The 14,389-nt window shown below is 44.5% G+C and overlaps 1 long non-coding RNA gene across 1 annotated transcript in view; it reads right to left on the reverse strand.

Moving 5' to 3' along the window:
• Nucleotides 1–612: 612 nt before the first annotated feature.
• The window catches only part of LOC138267501 (uncharacterized), a 41,955-nt gene continuing 28,178 nt past the window's right edge, over nt 613–14,389 (reverse strand). Inside the window, exon 3 of the long non-coding RNA XR_011199816.1 lies at nt 613–770. This is a non-coding gene — a long non-coding RNA (uncharacterized lncRNA). The remainder of the gene's footprint in view (nt 771–14,389) is intronic.

A 14,389-nucleotide genomic window follows, 5' to 3' on the forward strand; every position in this document is an offset into this window, starting at 1 on the left:
GTGAACCGCCATGGAAAGGCTGGCAGATGGGTGCTCCTAATCCCCAGCGTGGCGCTGCAAGCAGCGCTGTCCGGGATGATGTGAATCTACTGGGACTGCCAGGCTTGCGGCAGCCTGACGATGCCGGGGGCCTAACCGTGGCGGCTCTGCCACGGTCATTATTTGGCTGTCCCACTGCCAGCCTGTTGGCAGTGGGGCTGTAACCGCGAGTCTGGCAGTCATGTGAACACCAGACTTGTAATGACCCCCGAAGACTCACGCCCACTGAGTGATGTCCAGCTTGCTATCCTGTTTGGGAATGCCCCAAGTGTATTCCTCTTTCAAGTGTGCAGGAGAGTCAACTAAAGGGAAGGAGCACACACACTATATTAGCATTGGCATGCATTAACATAGTTAGTTCAAATAACATTGGAGCATTGAAAGTATATACACTCAGAGATGCTTATAACAATTCCCACTCCTTTTGTGAGCTTCAGATAACAGTTCACAGCAAATTGTCTCTTGCAGATAGCATGGGAGTCTTATGCCTGGATTATTCACAAGTCTTGAAGTTTTTATTTTTGCAGAATTGTTGCAGATAAGAAACAAAGAATAGTGCACTAACCTTGTTTTCTCTTCTTTTACTTTGTCCTTCGTTTCATTGCAGGTTATGCCCTCACATGTCGGAATGACCAACTGGCCAGATCCTGGAGGATTCCCTGCCGTCGCTCATAGTAGGCCTTTTCTGGAATGTGGGGATCAGAGAAGTCAGATGAGCTGCTCAGATTTTTCTGTGGGGGCACAAATTTCACCGGGTCAGGCTAGGAAGCTTGGATCAGGGAGTTAAGAGTGTGGTGATGCAGGAGAGTGGGAAGGAAGATATGGGTTCTTTACTGGGAAATAAAGTCAAGCACCCGACTGGGGTTTGACTGAGTATTTATAGGTGGATAGTACTTTCTAAAAGGGCACATGAATTACTCTAGAAAGTCCATGTATTGGTGGCACATGAATCACTCTGGAAAGTCCCTAACTGGAAAGTCCCTGTCTGCAGGCACGTGGATAAATATTAATCACTCTGGAAAGTATCTGACTGGAAAGTCCCTCTGCAAGCACATGGATAATTATCAATCACTTTGGAAAGTACCTGACTGGAAAGTCCCTGTCTGCAGGCAAATGGATAGTTATCAAAGGTGAATAATTACAACAAAAGAAAAAAGGTAATTGAAGCAAGACTTGTACAAATGTGGAATAAAAACATGGTGCCTTTTAGTCAACCCTAGGGATAATTACAAGCAGATGGAACATTGCAAACAGGAAGATAATTTTAAGGTTTGGTAGAGGCAACAGTGATACCACACTTAGCACAAGTACTCAGACTAAGGTGTATGAGATTGAGGAGCAGCTACATGATTTATGAAGCAATGGGTTGCAGAACATAAAGTACATGCTTGGGCATGGGAATTAGTGATCGTAACAGTATGCATTGTAATACATGACAAAGTGTGAATAAATACATTTTTAAAAATGTATTAATGTACAGTGAAGCATCAAAATGGATTATTGGATGTGTATTCACAATAGAAACGAAAGTTTATATACATGTGTTCTAATGTTTAACTTTAACATGAAGATTTGTAGTTCTTATTCATATTTACACTTGTATTTTGATATATTGCATTTTGAAAGCACATTGCATATGTAATCATGAATTCATTTATTTACGTTTTGCATATATTCTGACAATATGCGTGCACTTAGAGCTGTGTAATAGAAGTGCACATTGATAATGATTAACTAAGGTTAGCTCAACTAAGGGGTTTATTTAACATGAGATGTATTTTTCTGTGCTCTACGTGTTTCTTCTTCTGCAAGTTTGTCGCGTGGGCTCTCATTATTCTAAATGAGACTACTGGATTTCTAGGCAGCAGGATCGATAATGGTGTGGGGGACTGAGTCTGACCCACGTGTAAAGAACTCTGTCACCCTAAATCCGGTTTTTGCTCCGGCTAACTAGCAGTGCCTCATTTGTCCCATGAGGAAGGAATGATTTGGCAGCCGAGCGCATGACATCTTTGGAACTTCTCAGGGAAGTCGTGGTCACTCAGATCCAAACCAACTCTCTTATTTCCAATATGATCTCATATACAAATGACAAAGACAGTATAAGTTTTATATAATATTTTAATAAAACGACTGTATTTTAGATATTAAGGCGTGAGCCGCAATAACCAGAACGATACAACACAGTAGGATTGAAATAGTCACCAGGAGAGTAAAACATAAGAACAAAGCTATCATATTGTCTAACAGTTTCTACTCTCCCTCTGCTTGTTCTATTTAGAGCACAGCATGTTAAGCTTCTAGCTTGCCTGTCAGAATCACTGTGGAAACATCAGCCCTCATACCTGAGCAAAGACCTGTGATCTTGGTTCAGCATCTGCAACGAGGCAGTCAGCGTCTAGTTGTGGTTCCCTGGTCGGAATCTCCCTCTTGCGTGTATTGGGACAAGGAAGTGATTTTATAACTAACATGTCATCGTGATCACAAAATGTCCCTACGCAGGAATGCCAAGTCTAAACTCCTACCACGTCTATCGGCAATGTACCAGACTGTATCCTTGACTGAAGCACAGAGTAAATATGTTATGGAGAACTCCAGTGCTGAAGTAGGCAAAACAGTGTGATATGAATAAAAAAAACAACACTGTAGAACTGGCTCGTTGAAAAATAACAGTACGAAGCCTTATAAAAAGCATGTAGAGCAAAGTGCACAGAGGCTCTAAGCTGTCAGCAAATGAATAAAATATATTCAGGGCAAAGTGCACACAGGCCTAAAGCCTGAAGCTAAAGCGCAATGAATACGTAAAAACTGCCCACACTACACCCTCCCCTTGTCGGTAGCAAGTGGTTCCAATAATATAAAAGGATGCCCCAAATATAAACAATATATAAAATCAATTATTTCGACAAGGTGAGAAGACAACAAAGTCATAAATTTAGGAAACATGTGATCATAAAACCAAATTCAATATTGTGTCAATTTCGTAAAAGAGAAAAAAAATCCAATCGTCAGACAGAAGCAACAGAACGCAGGAGTTCCTCCACTTCGATATATGTCAATATCGGAAGATCCACGCCACAAAGTACCATGGAGCAGGTGTGATCCAAAGCCCCAAAACCATTCAGGGCGGCACCCCGTGCAGGGCCTATGAAAGAGACAATACCATCTTCCTCCAGGAAGGGAATCTCATAAACCGCCTCACGAAGCAAGCGCATCCGTAGTGCACAAGTCTGGGAATGAGCCCTAATAGGGAACATCAACAGATCAGTATCGACCATTGGAGGGCGCTGCAGTGAGAGACAGAGAGCCAGTGCATGTTCAAACGAGCACCAAAGGCATCGAAACACGGGTTGCACACAATCCAAAACCGGTCTGAATGACAGAGACCAGTCACACTCCAAATGTCCCAGGAGTGTTGCTCCAAAATGCTGCATCATGCGCTCACAACACAGCTGCGCTGACAGGAGCAGCAATACAGGATCTCGTCGTGACAGGACAGCCATTGCGAAAAAATAGCAACAACAGCAAGACTCCAGCCAATAAAGCCAAAGTAATCGGGAAACCCCCAAAAATGCTTCCGAAAATAGAATGTATAGTCGAAGGTATCAAACCGAATATGGAAGAGAAGGTGTGAGTAAAACCAACACCAACAGCTTTGAAAAAATGTGCAATACCAGCAGTGCTGGATGCAATAAATATACGTCCCACAAGTTCACCGAAGTGACTTGGAAAGTTAGTATTCAAAAGGGACTGTATCTCCGCCGATGACCTTGCCACCTGAAGTGCGTAGGTCTCGCTAGCAGATGTAAGGGCCACATGCTTTTGACACAATAAAGCTTTTAGCCGACTCAACTTGTCGAAATCAACCTTGGAAGTAGCAATATGAGGCCAGATGTCCGCTACCTCCCTAATTTGAGTGGGGGGAAACAACACATTCCCGCAGCACGTAACGGCCTTGTTGACAACGACAATGTAAACTATTCCGGCACGCATGCCACAGCAGCGTTCGCTGTTAAGAACAATGTAACTGCCGTTAGAAAGCACCTGGAAAGTGTTTTTAATAACCGGGACTGGAACTCCCTTCAGATAACAAGCTAAGTTAGCAATCGAAGCGTTACACGCCCCGTGCAAGGACAGCTGTTTACAAACCATTGAATGGCTGACAGAAGCTTCGCATTCGCTGCCGCTAAGAAAAACCTCCCTCAAACCATTAACACATCTGTACTGAAAGGGAAGCTCCCACACCTCGTGTATGTAACTGTCTCCCAATAGTTCATATCTACCCACCGGAATGTGCTTCAAACAAGAAGTAAATTGCAGAGTGGAGATAGGCAAATTAACAACCCCATGAATCAACCACTCAGCTGACGGAATCTCAGCCACCGTGAAAGGCAGTTTCTCTAATTTCTCAATATTCAACATAACATATGTCGCTTCCTTTTTAGCCATCAGTTGTTGCTGACGAGTCAAATTAAAAGAGATAAAGATCTCTCTGGCATGAACGTGCTGCCATGGAACGCAACCCGCCTTCAAGGTCTGAAGAGTCCAACCCAGCTGCATGATGGACCGCGTCTGACTCTGCCCATGATATAAAGAAGACATGTCCGATTTAATAATGTCAATGGCAGAGGAAACAATGCTATCAATCGTGTAAACACGGTCAGAAAGGGTATGCATGCCATTATCAACAACAGACAAAGGGGGTCATTCCGACCCCGCCGGGCGGAAACCGCCAAAAGACCGCACCGCGGTCAAATGACCGCGGCGGTCATTCTAACTTTCCCGCTGGGCCGGCGGGCGATCTCCAAAAGATCGCCCGCCGGCCCAGCGGGAAAGCCCCTGCAAAGAGGAAGCCGGCTCCGAATGGAGCCGGCAGATTTGCAGGGGTGCGACGGGTGCAGTGGCACCCGTCGCGATTTTCAGTGTCTGCAAAGCAGACACTGAAAATCTTTGTGGGGCCCTGTTAGGGGGCCCCTGCACTGCCCATGCCAGTGGCATGGGCAGTGCAGGGGCCCCCAGGGGCCCCACAATACCCGTTCCCGCCATCCTGTTCCTGGCGGTAAAAACCGCCAGGAACAGGATGGCGGGAAGGGGGTCGGAATCCCCATGGTGGCGCTGCAAGCACCCCTTTTCTGACCGCTGCTTTACCGCCGCGGTCAGAATGGCCCAGGAAGCACCGCCAGCCTGTTGGCGGTGCTTCCGTGGTCGTTGGCCCTGACCCTCAAAGTCTGCATCAGGTTTTCCTGATCAATCTGCCTCAACCGAGCTGCAGCCTCTTGTTGTGAAAGCTTCCAAATCTCATTATAAACTTCGTATAAGAACCTTTTCTTCCGTGGTACTTTGGGACCTGACAAAAAATCTTGTAAATCAGTATCATTAGACAGTAACGTGAGATGTGACTTAACTGCATCCAGCGTGGATGACTTCAACCATTGCTGACAAAGCTTCCCCACGCTGTATGTTGTTATAATATCAGCATGTTCTGGTGAAATGTAACGAGGGTCTGCCCTACTAGTCCTGAACCCCCCTGAAGAGGTGACAAAACGTTGATGACACTTATTAGTGTCTACAGGCCATAATAACCACCCGCCCGGATGTAACGATGAAGTGTTAAGCATACCATTCTGGACCCAATGTGTAAATTCACTAAAAGTAGCATTCACATAGTGCTGCCAGTTTTTTAATTTGGAAGGGACAGGTATACTAGGCAAATTCAACTCCCTAATTGTCGCCAAGCCCAAACAGCTAGTCTGTTGTACTGTGTCATTGAGGAAAATCATCTGCACAGGGATAATACATGCTCTAAACAACGTGTAACTGCCTTGCATCTGCCAATTTTTCGTACCCCAAACACTTTTTAAGTCAACCAGTATTCATAGCCCTCGACCGAAAGTTTAGATACAAACAAATTTGAATACAGTAATTTAGTATCGGTCAATAACATTTGCTTATTAGAATACGGTATAACTTTAAAATAGTAAGACTTAGCATTTTGTTGATTATGCCCAGAAAAATATGCAAATTTATCATAATACGTTTTCGAACTCCCTTGTGGAGGAGTCGAGCAATGTTCCCATTGCACATAATTAAATATGGACTTAGGGCTACTAGCTTTATGAATAAAGTGGTGTCCATAATAGTTATAGCAAAACATGTCACCATGATTATCTCTAAACTGGTAAGCATCTTCATCATCATAGACAGTATAATATTGCAACTCTGTTAGCATAGAATCTACTGTCTTCACATCCCAATCATCAGAAACAATGCCAGGTATAACAATATCATTCATTGATAACTTGAGGACATACGGTATTTGAATCAATTCAGTGGGACCATATATATCAAACATTACTTTATCCCACACAATCCCATCCGGAATTGGTATTGCAGAAATGTTTACAGTGGACAAGTCTCTTCGAACCATATGAGACGAAAAATGCGGTTTTAACACAATCTCCATGTGCTCAATGTCAGATCGATCAGGAAGAAAATGACCATGTATTATCAGAAAAAAAGTAACCACAAATCCCAACCATAATAAAAGAGTCATCACGGCCAAAAACAGCCACAAATAGTTCCAAGGAAAAACAAAATATGTGCGTTTAAGCCAACCCAGCATCCGTCGTGGACCGTGGACAGAAGACATCGAGGACGAGGAGCCGGACACATCATTATCAGCGTCGTTGAAGCAGCCAGAGGCAGTTCTAGCAAAAGGTGCAACTGTGAACAAAGAAGCAGATGGAGGATCTCGCCTTGGCACGCTATAAACCACATGTTCAGAAACATCAGTAGAACGTACAGCAAGTTGATCAAAAGATTCCATATTAATCGTCGTCGGTGGAACAATCGCAAGATCATCATCCACCCTCCCCAAGCTCGGAGAGGAAACAGTGTCGGTGAAAATCACCTGCAGCGGGACTTCTTCCCCAGTAGTGAGAGGGATTCCGGAACTACTGGGTGTCCCTCTTGGTCTGCTGTGCAGAATCGGACACATGTTGTAACTTGACATTATCAATGGAAACAAAGCGATTTCCTTTGGCCCCTCGCAGCGGCGGTAAAATCACAGTTCTCGTGCCGCTTACCCCCAACACAGGGACAGGTGCTCGATAAGAAGGACCAAATTCTTTTTTAACTGCGACCTTTTCACGCACTAGATCCCCAATCCTGGGTATCCAACCAGTAGGTGTTACTGGCTCATCCTTAATTCCTGAGGCGGCAGCACTGGCAGAAGAGTTATCTTCACGGAATTGTTGTAAATCCTGCAAAACAGTGACACGATCATTTATGTCAAAGGGCGTATCTGCCGCCTCCACACCATGACCATCTAGATCAGGAACATACATTCGTGTTCCAAACAGGCACTCATATGAAGTACGACCCCCCAGTGACCTTCTAGGCAAGTTATTAAGTGCTCTCTGTACTCCATATAGGTGGGCTAGCCAACCACGACCCGTACCTATAACCCTGGCCGTTAAGGATTGCTTTAAATCACGATTTAAACGCATCACGACAGAATTTCCCTCGGGATGAAATGGAGACGAGAATTGGAGTTGGACCCCCAACGAAGCCATGGTGTCCCTGAATGCCTTAGAGGCAAAAGCAGGGCCCTGGTCCGAATGAAAAGCCGCAACTGCAAATGTATCGACAAAGATGCGCAAATCTTTAATAACAGTTCGAGCGTCAGCCGAGCGTTGTGGCCATACCCACACAAATCTGGAGCACGAATCTACAGCAACCAATATATATTTGTATGCACTATCTGGTGTCAGCGGACCACAATGATCCAAGTACACACACTGTAAAGGCTTATTTGAAACCAGAAGGGGCGTCTGCTGCGGGCGTCTAGCCGACAACGCTTTAATTTGTTGACAAACGTCACAACAAAGCACATATTGCTTTGTCTCTTTATAGAGACCAGGCCACCAGTAACGAGCCTGTAAAAGTGAAATCGTGGCACCCACACCAGCATGTGCAGAAGCCACCCCCTCATATGCTGCAGAAATTAATCGAGGTCTCTCAATTTTATTGGGAATTTCACGTACACCAATGCCTGGAATTGTAACAGTAGCATTCAGCGCACTATTCAAGCAGTAACTATATTTAGAAGGAAATCCTTTAGGAAAGGGCGTGCCATCAGCCGTAGCCTTTATGGCAGCCGAAATTTCTGTGTCTGGTTTGGAACTCGAACGAGTCACTGCGGCCACTGTGGCGACAGCCACTGCCGATTTCGCGGCTTCATCAGCCAAAGTATTCCCAGCAACGTGTATTCCAACGCGCTGGTGCCCAAGTGTATGCACAACATGGACGTTAGGAAGCTTTTCCTTCAGATCCGCAACCTTACCCCACAACATTTTATGTTTAATGGTGTTGCCTTTAGAATCCCTGAACCCATTCATCTTCCAATAGTGTAGATATTCATTGAAAGACTGTACACAGTAGTAGGAGTCACAGACCAGCAAGGTCAAAATCGCCGGATCCGCGTGCTCCAACGCTAACAATAGAGCTTTGAGCTCAGCCAGCTGTGCCGTGCAATCTCCCAAGGTTTTAGTATAAGTATGTCGGGGGCAGAACACTTCCCCCTCCATAGTGCCGCTCACCACCGCACATGCAGCAGAATACTGTTGTTTAGTCCCAACCGCTGGTTGCGCAGAGCCATCGGTATACATGACCACCTGATATTGGTCAATAGGCAACGTACCAGCAGGAACAGGGTATTCCATCTCATATTGAAGAAATTCTTGAGTCTGCAGTTTAGGGTCAAATACGTAATCTACATCAGTGGCTGTCAAAGACGTAGCCCATTGTATGCATCGCGGGTGCAAAGCTTTCGAATTTGGAACACTCGCTTTTGTAACTGCCTCTAAGGCCGGAATTGGGGAAACAACAATGATGCGTTGGCCCTGGGCAAGCGGTCTTTCTTTAATAACAGCCATCTGTACTGCAGTGAGTATTTTCTCAGTCTGTGCAAATCGTTGTTCAGCAGCAGAATACAAGTGAGACTTGTATGCAATCGGGACTGTCTCCCCCTCATTAAAGGTGACATACGTAAACCCAACAGCCCCAGGTATCACCCTGATGACTAAATGTGTCTTATTGTCCCGTGTGTGTAAGTGTTTAACTGCCAAGAGATCAGTCTGTAACTCTCGTAGTATGTGTGTATGTTCAATCGTCCAAAATCTACTCGAAAAATTCGGGCGAATCAACTCGTATAAGGGTTTTATACGCGTCGCATAATCAGGAATGTAAGTTCTGCCAAAATTCAGAAACCCCAACAATGACTGGAGCTTCCGAACCGTATTAGGAGGCTGCAATAAAGCACATTTCTCCAAAAAATGTGGCGCCAAGCTCTTGCCCTCACTCGACAACTCATATCCCAGGAAAATGACGCTGAGGAAGGCAATCTTTGATTTCTTAAAATTAAACTTATAGCCAATATCAGCAAACCCCACAACAATGCGCGATACACGCCTTAGATGTTGCAGAATCTCATCGTCTGTCAGATATATGTCATCAACATATGATAACGCTTCAGGGTCGAACTCATGCAGCATTTCAGTTACACGAGCCGAAAACAGTCCTGGGATATTCTTATACCCCTGAGGCAAACGACACATTTTTTTCTGAGAGCCAAACTGAAACTGGTATAGTCCCGACTTTCGGGCGCTATATTCTGGCAGAAAAATCCATTCGAGATATCTAATGTTGTCTTGTACTTCTTACGTACGATATTATTCATAAGCGCTGCGCTATGTGAATTCTGTATTGCATATGTGCGTGTATGACTATTCAAATGTCGGTAATCCACCACTATCCTATAAGAATGGTCCGGTTTAGCAACCGGAAATAAGGGATTATTCATCAGCGAGACACAGGGCTCAATTACACCCTGGTACTCCAATTGTGTAAGAATTTTCCTAACCGATGCCCTTGCTTCAAATTTGATAGGATACTGCGGTTGTGGCTGAGGTTCGCCCTTTATCGGAATTACATGATAAGGTGATTGTCTATCCCACCCCACGTTATTTCTATACAGGGCGGGAGCCTGTGCTAGAGCCCATGCTTTACTATAGGACTCCGCTAGTTCTCTCGGAACAAGTGGTGAGAAGGAAGGTGTAATAACCTCCTCCCCAACCGGACAGTCGCGAACAAAGTCAGGTGGCCAATCCTGTTCGGCCAGCAGAACATCATATGATTTTACCACATGGTCCTAAAAAATGGCGTTTATAATACGGTCAATGTCCCCTTCCAATCGCAGAGTCACTTCATATACTCTATCAGAGACTTGCATATCCGTCGTCTCGACTTGTATGAAGTCATCAGTTGCTTTCACCTCCAGATGCTCTAGAAGACTCCGGCGAACTATTGTGACCTCTGCCGCGCTGTCTAACAGTGCTAACGCCCATGTCTTGTTCGTCAAGAGAACTCTCTTCTTGTGCTGCATGTCTAACTGAGACTGCTGCCACTTTCTTCTTTTTAAATTGCTGTTTTTGTTGCAGCGGTTTCTCTTCTTGTTTAATAGAAACCTCCGCCGAGCGTTGTGAATCCTGTCTCGGTTTCACGTACTCCGTCCTCCGCTCTGACCGCCCACCTCTCTCACTTCTCTATTCCGAGGAGTCCTGAAAGGAACGAGATTGGCGTGTATCAGTATATTGATATCTATCAGGTGTCTTTAAAGTATCCCTATTCCTGAGATTATACTTATTCTGTGGGGTCTCCGGTTGCGGAGACTGCCCACCATCTTTTTTAGGTGTTTGCTGTTTCTTTTCCCAGCGCTTTTTCGAACCCTCAGGTTGTTGCTGTTTAGCATTATCTTTATTATTCTTACCCTGTAACTGGGGTTTCTGTGGTCTAGCACCTAGGCTATCTCGACCAATACTAGAATATGTTTCCGCTATTATTCTCGGAATTCCCGCTCCTGATTAAGCAGCGGAACATCCCGAAGACGCATTCGCACTGCTAGTGCTACTGCCTCTCCCTTGAGATTACTCAAAATAATAGAAGAAACTGGGGCAAAATTGCCCAGCAACTGCATGCCCAAATCTAAGGCAGGGGCAGCCCCATATTCATCTTGAATTTGTTTAAGCACGTCCGGTAAATTAGCTAATGTCGGTGTACCGTGTTCCTTAGTGTAGAGCGCGGCAAACACCGTGCCCCAGGTATTACAAAGGTCCACCGGAGGAACCATCCCATACGGCAAACACATCGTAAAAATTCTATGTTTATCCTGAGGTCCCGTATGGGGAAATACTGCTTCCAGCGTATTAATTTTTTGCGCCAGTCAAAATGGAGTCTCCTCTCGTTTAGCCGGTACTTTACCCATAACTGAGTGTACAGTGGCCGGATTAATACCCGGAACCACTGACTGTGGGTGCGCTGGAGCAGCACGCGCTGCATTCGTATTTAGTGTCTGCATGACAAACTGAACTAATCGTCTATATGTAGCCGTTAAGTCTGTATATAAACGACGAACTTCAACCACTGCCAATTGAGCAACCGCAGGATGAGGTGTGTATGTAGCCAATAAAGGCCAGGTAGGACCATCATTACTCAGCGGACCTAACCTAACTTGTGCTACTGTGTGTGGGAGGGCGCCATCAAGCCAATTATGGTGTTCTTGATAAGATAGAGGTATTTCTAAATAAGCGTAAGCCCTGTATTGTCCAGGGACATTCGCAACAGTGTATTCGTGAAAAGTATTTGTACCCCCATCCACTGCTGGAAATCCGACCCAAGAATAAAAAAGTTCCGTTCTATAGGCTGCATGGGCGTCCACCACAAAAGTGACTGGACCCCCCTGGACCGTCAGTCCATGTGCCAACAGATGTCCTGTGAGCGGGTGACGCATATTGATTGCTATATTCACTACTTTAGGATTCGCCATTTATAAAAAAAATAGCTCCAGGTCAGAGAAGGCACACCAATATCGGGGTTTTCCTTTCAAAGTTCAAGCTTGAACAACCAACCACTAAGCAATAGGAAGCACCTATCCCGTGGCGGCGGAAACCCTCAGCCCCACGGACGTCTCCGTATACGGAACCGAGGAGTCAAAATATATATGAGACCAAGAGAGTCAGTCGGACCTAATCATTAGAGCCAGACCAAACGTTGGCGGCGCCATGTCGCGTGGGCTCTCATTATTCTAAATGAGACTACTGGATTTCTAGGCAGCAGGATCGATAACGGTGTGGGGGACTGAGTCTGTACCACGTGTAAAGAACTCTGTCACCCTAAATCCGGTTTTTGCTCCGGCTAACTAGCAGTGCCTCATTTCTCCCATGAGGAAGGAATGATTTGGCAGCCGAGCGCATGACATCTTTGGAACTTCTCAGGGAAGTCGTGGTCACTCAGATCCAAACCAACTCTCTTATTTCCAATATGATCTCATATACTAATGACAAAGACAGTATAAGTTTTATATAATATTTTAATAAAACGACTGTATTTTAGATATTAAGGCGTGAGCCGCAATAACCAGAACAATACAACACAGTAGGATTGAAATAGTCACCAGGAGAGTAAAACATAAGAACAAAGCTATCATATTGTCTAACAGTTTCTACTCTCCCTCTGCTTGTTCTATTTAGAGCACAGCATGTTAAGCTTCTAGCTTGCCTGTCAGAATCACTGTGGAGACATCAGCCCTCATACCTGAGCAAAGACCTGTGATCTTGGTTCAGCATCTGCAACGAGGCAGTCAGCGTCTAGTTGTGGTCCCCTGGTCGGAATCTCCCTCTTGCGTGTATTGGGACAAGGAAGTGATTTTATAACTAACATGTCATCGTGATCACAAAATGTCCCTACGCAGGAATGCCAAGTCTAAACTCCTACCACGTCTATCGGCAATGTACCAGACTGTATCCTTGACTGAAGCACAGAGTAAATATGTTATGGAGAACTCCAGTGCTGAAGTAGGCAAAACAGTGTGATATGAATAAAAAAACAACACCGTAGAACTGGCTATTTGAAAAATAACAGTACGAAGCCTAATAAAAAGCATGTAGAGCAAAGTGCACAGAGGCTCTAAGCTGTCAGCAAATGAATAAAATATATTCAGGGCAAAGTGCACAAAGGCCTAAAGCCTGAAGCTAAAGCACAATGAATACGTAAAACCTGACCACACTACAAGTTCACATTTGTGATTTCGTAGTTAGAGAAAGGAGTATTGTGTATTAAATATAGAGAGGCCTGAGAATCTTGGCAAGAACAGGACAACGTAATGAGCAGAAGAAGTCTCCTATTCCTATCTGGTCCAATCTGGAACGAAGATGTCCAAGGTTAACCTGGTTGTTCGAGCTCTGTGTGTGATGGGAAATTCAACAAATGTTACAGATGCGCTCTGTGAGAACAAGATATACTTGGGGTTTTTGGTGACATGTTTAGTGATATGAATGCTCCTGGAACTTCCACTTTACGTTGGTGTTCACCCTGTTAGAGTTACAGTAGATTCCTTTGGACTTTAAGAGGTACAGACTGCTCCACATTGCCTTGCCCTGTAGTGTGTAGCTTTATGCTAACACTGATTTCCTTTTTTTAGAAGACGTCTACTGGAGTCTTTATAATGCTGACACCTACCTTGCTTCATTCTCAAATTCTTTGAGACTTTTATCCTGTACTTTCCCATTTCAGCTTAGAATCTGAACTAGATGATCCTAGGTTAGTTCATGTTTAGGAGGAATAATTCAACTTCCTTTAAAGAATGTACATTTCTGTTTCTTAGTATTTGTATTGCTGTGACTGTAGTTTCTGTATGCCTTATGCTATTGAGATTGAATTTATTCCAGTGTTTCAGCTTGCCTGTTCTGATTCTCTATCATTATAATTTGATTTTTATATGTGCCTATATTGGGGTGAATACTAATTTGTAATAAACTTACTAAACTTTCCTTATTGATTCCTGGTACTCATTGTGTGGCCAAATGGGCTTCACAAAACTTTAAACAGTAAGGGCCAGATGTAGCAAAGGTTTTTACCCATTCTGTGTCTACGGGAAAAAGTGTTTGTGCATATGGCCCTAAGTTCATTAATAACTCCTTTGAGTCCCATTCAACTACAAGGTCCACTGGATGGAGACTACCTTCCGCTTTCATGCACACCCTTACAGATGGTAGCTTCTTGGATGGTTAGTTACTGGTGCAGGGAGTTAGGGCATCCTATTCTGGATTTTCCCAAACACAGGCCAAGCCCCCTAAAGCCCATGGTTTGAGTTGGAGGATTGATGGAGTTCCAGCAGTTCTAAAGAGAGTTGCAACAGCAGAGCAGTGATTAATAGGGTTGTGTGTTGCAATTGCTTATATCTAGCTTGCGGTGTTTTGCAGAGAGTATGTGGTGTTATGTGGTAATGTTTCAA

This window comes from Pleurodeles waltl, chromosome 12, assembly GCF_031143425.1.
Source record: "Pleurodeles waltl isolate 20211129_DDA chromosome 12, aPleWal1.hap1.20221129, whole genome shotgun sequence".
Taxonomy (NCBI): domain Eukaryota; kingdom Metazoa; phylum Chordata; class Amphibia; order Caudata; family Salamandridae; genus Pleurodeles; species Pleurodeles waltl.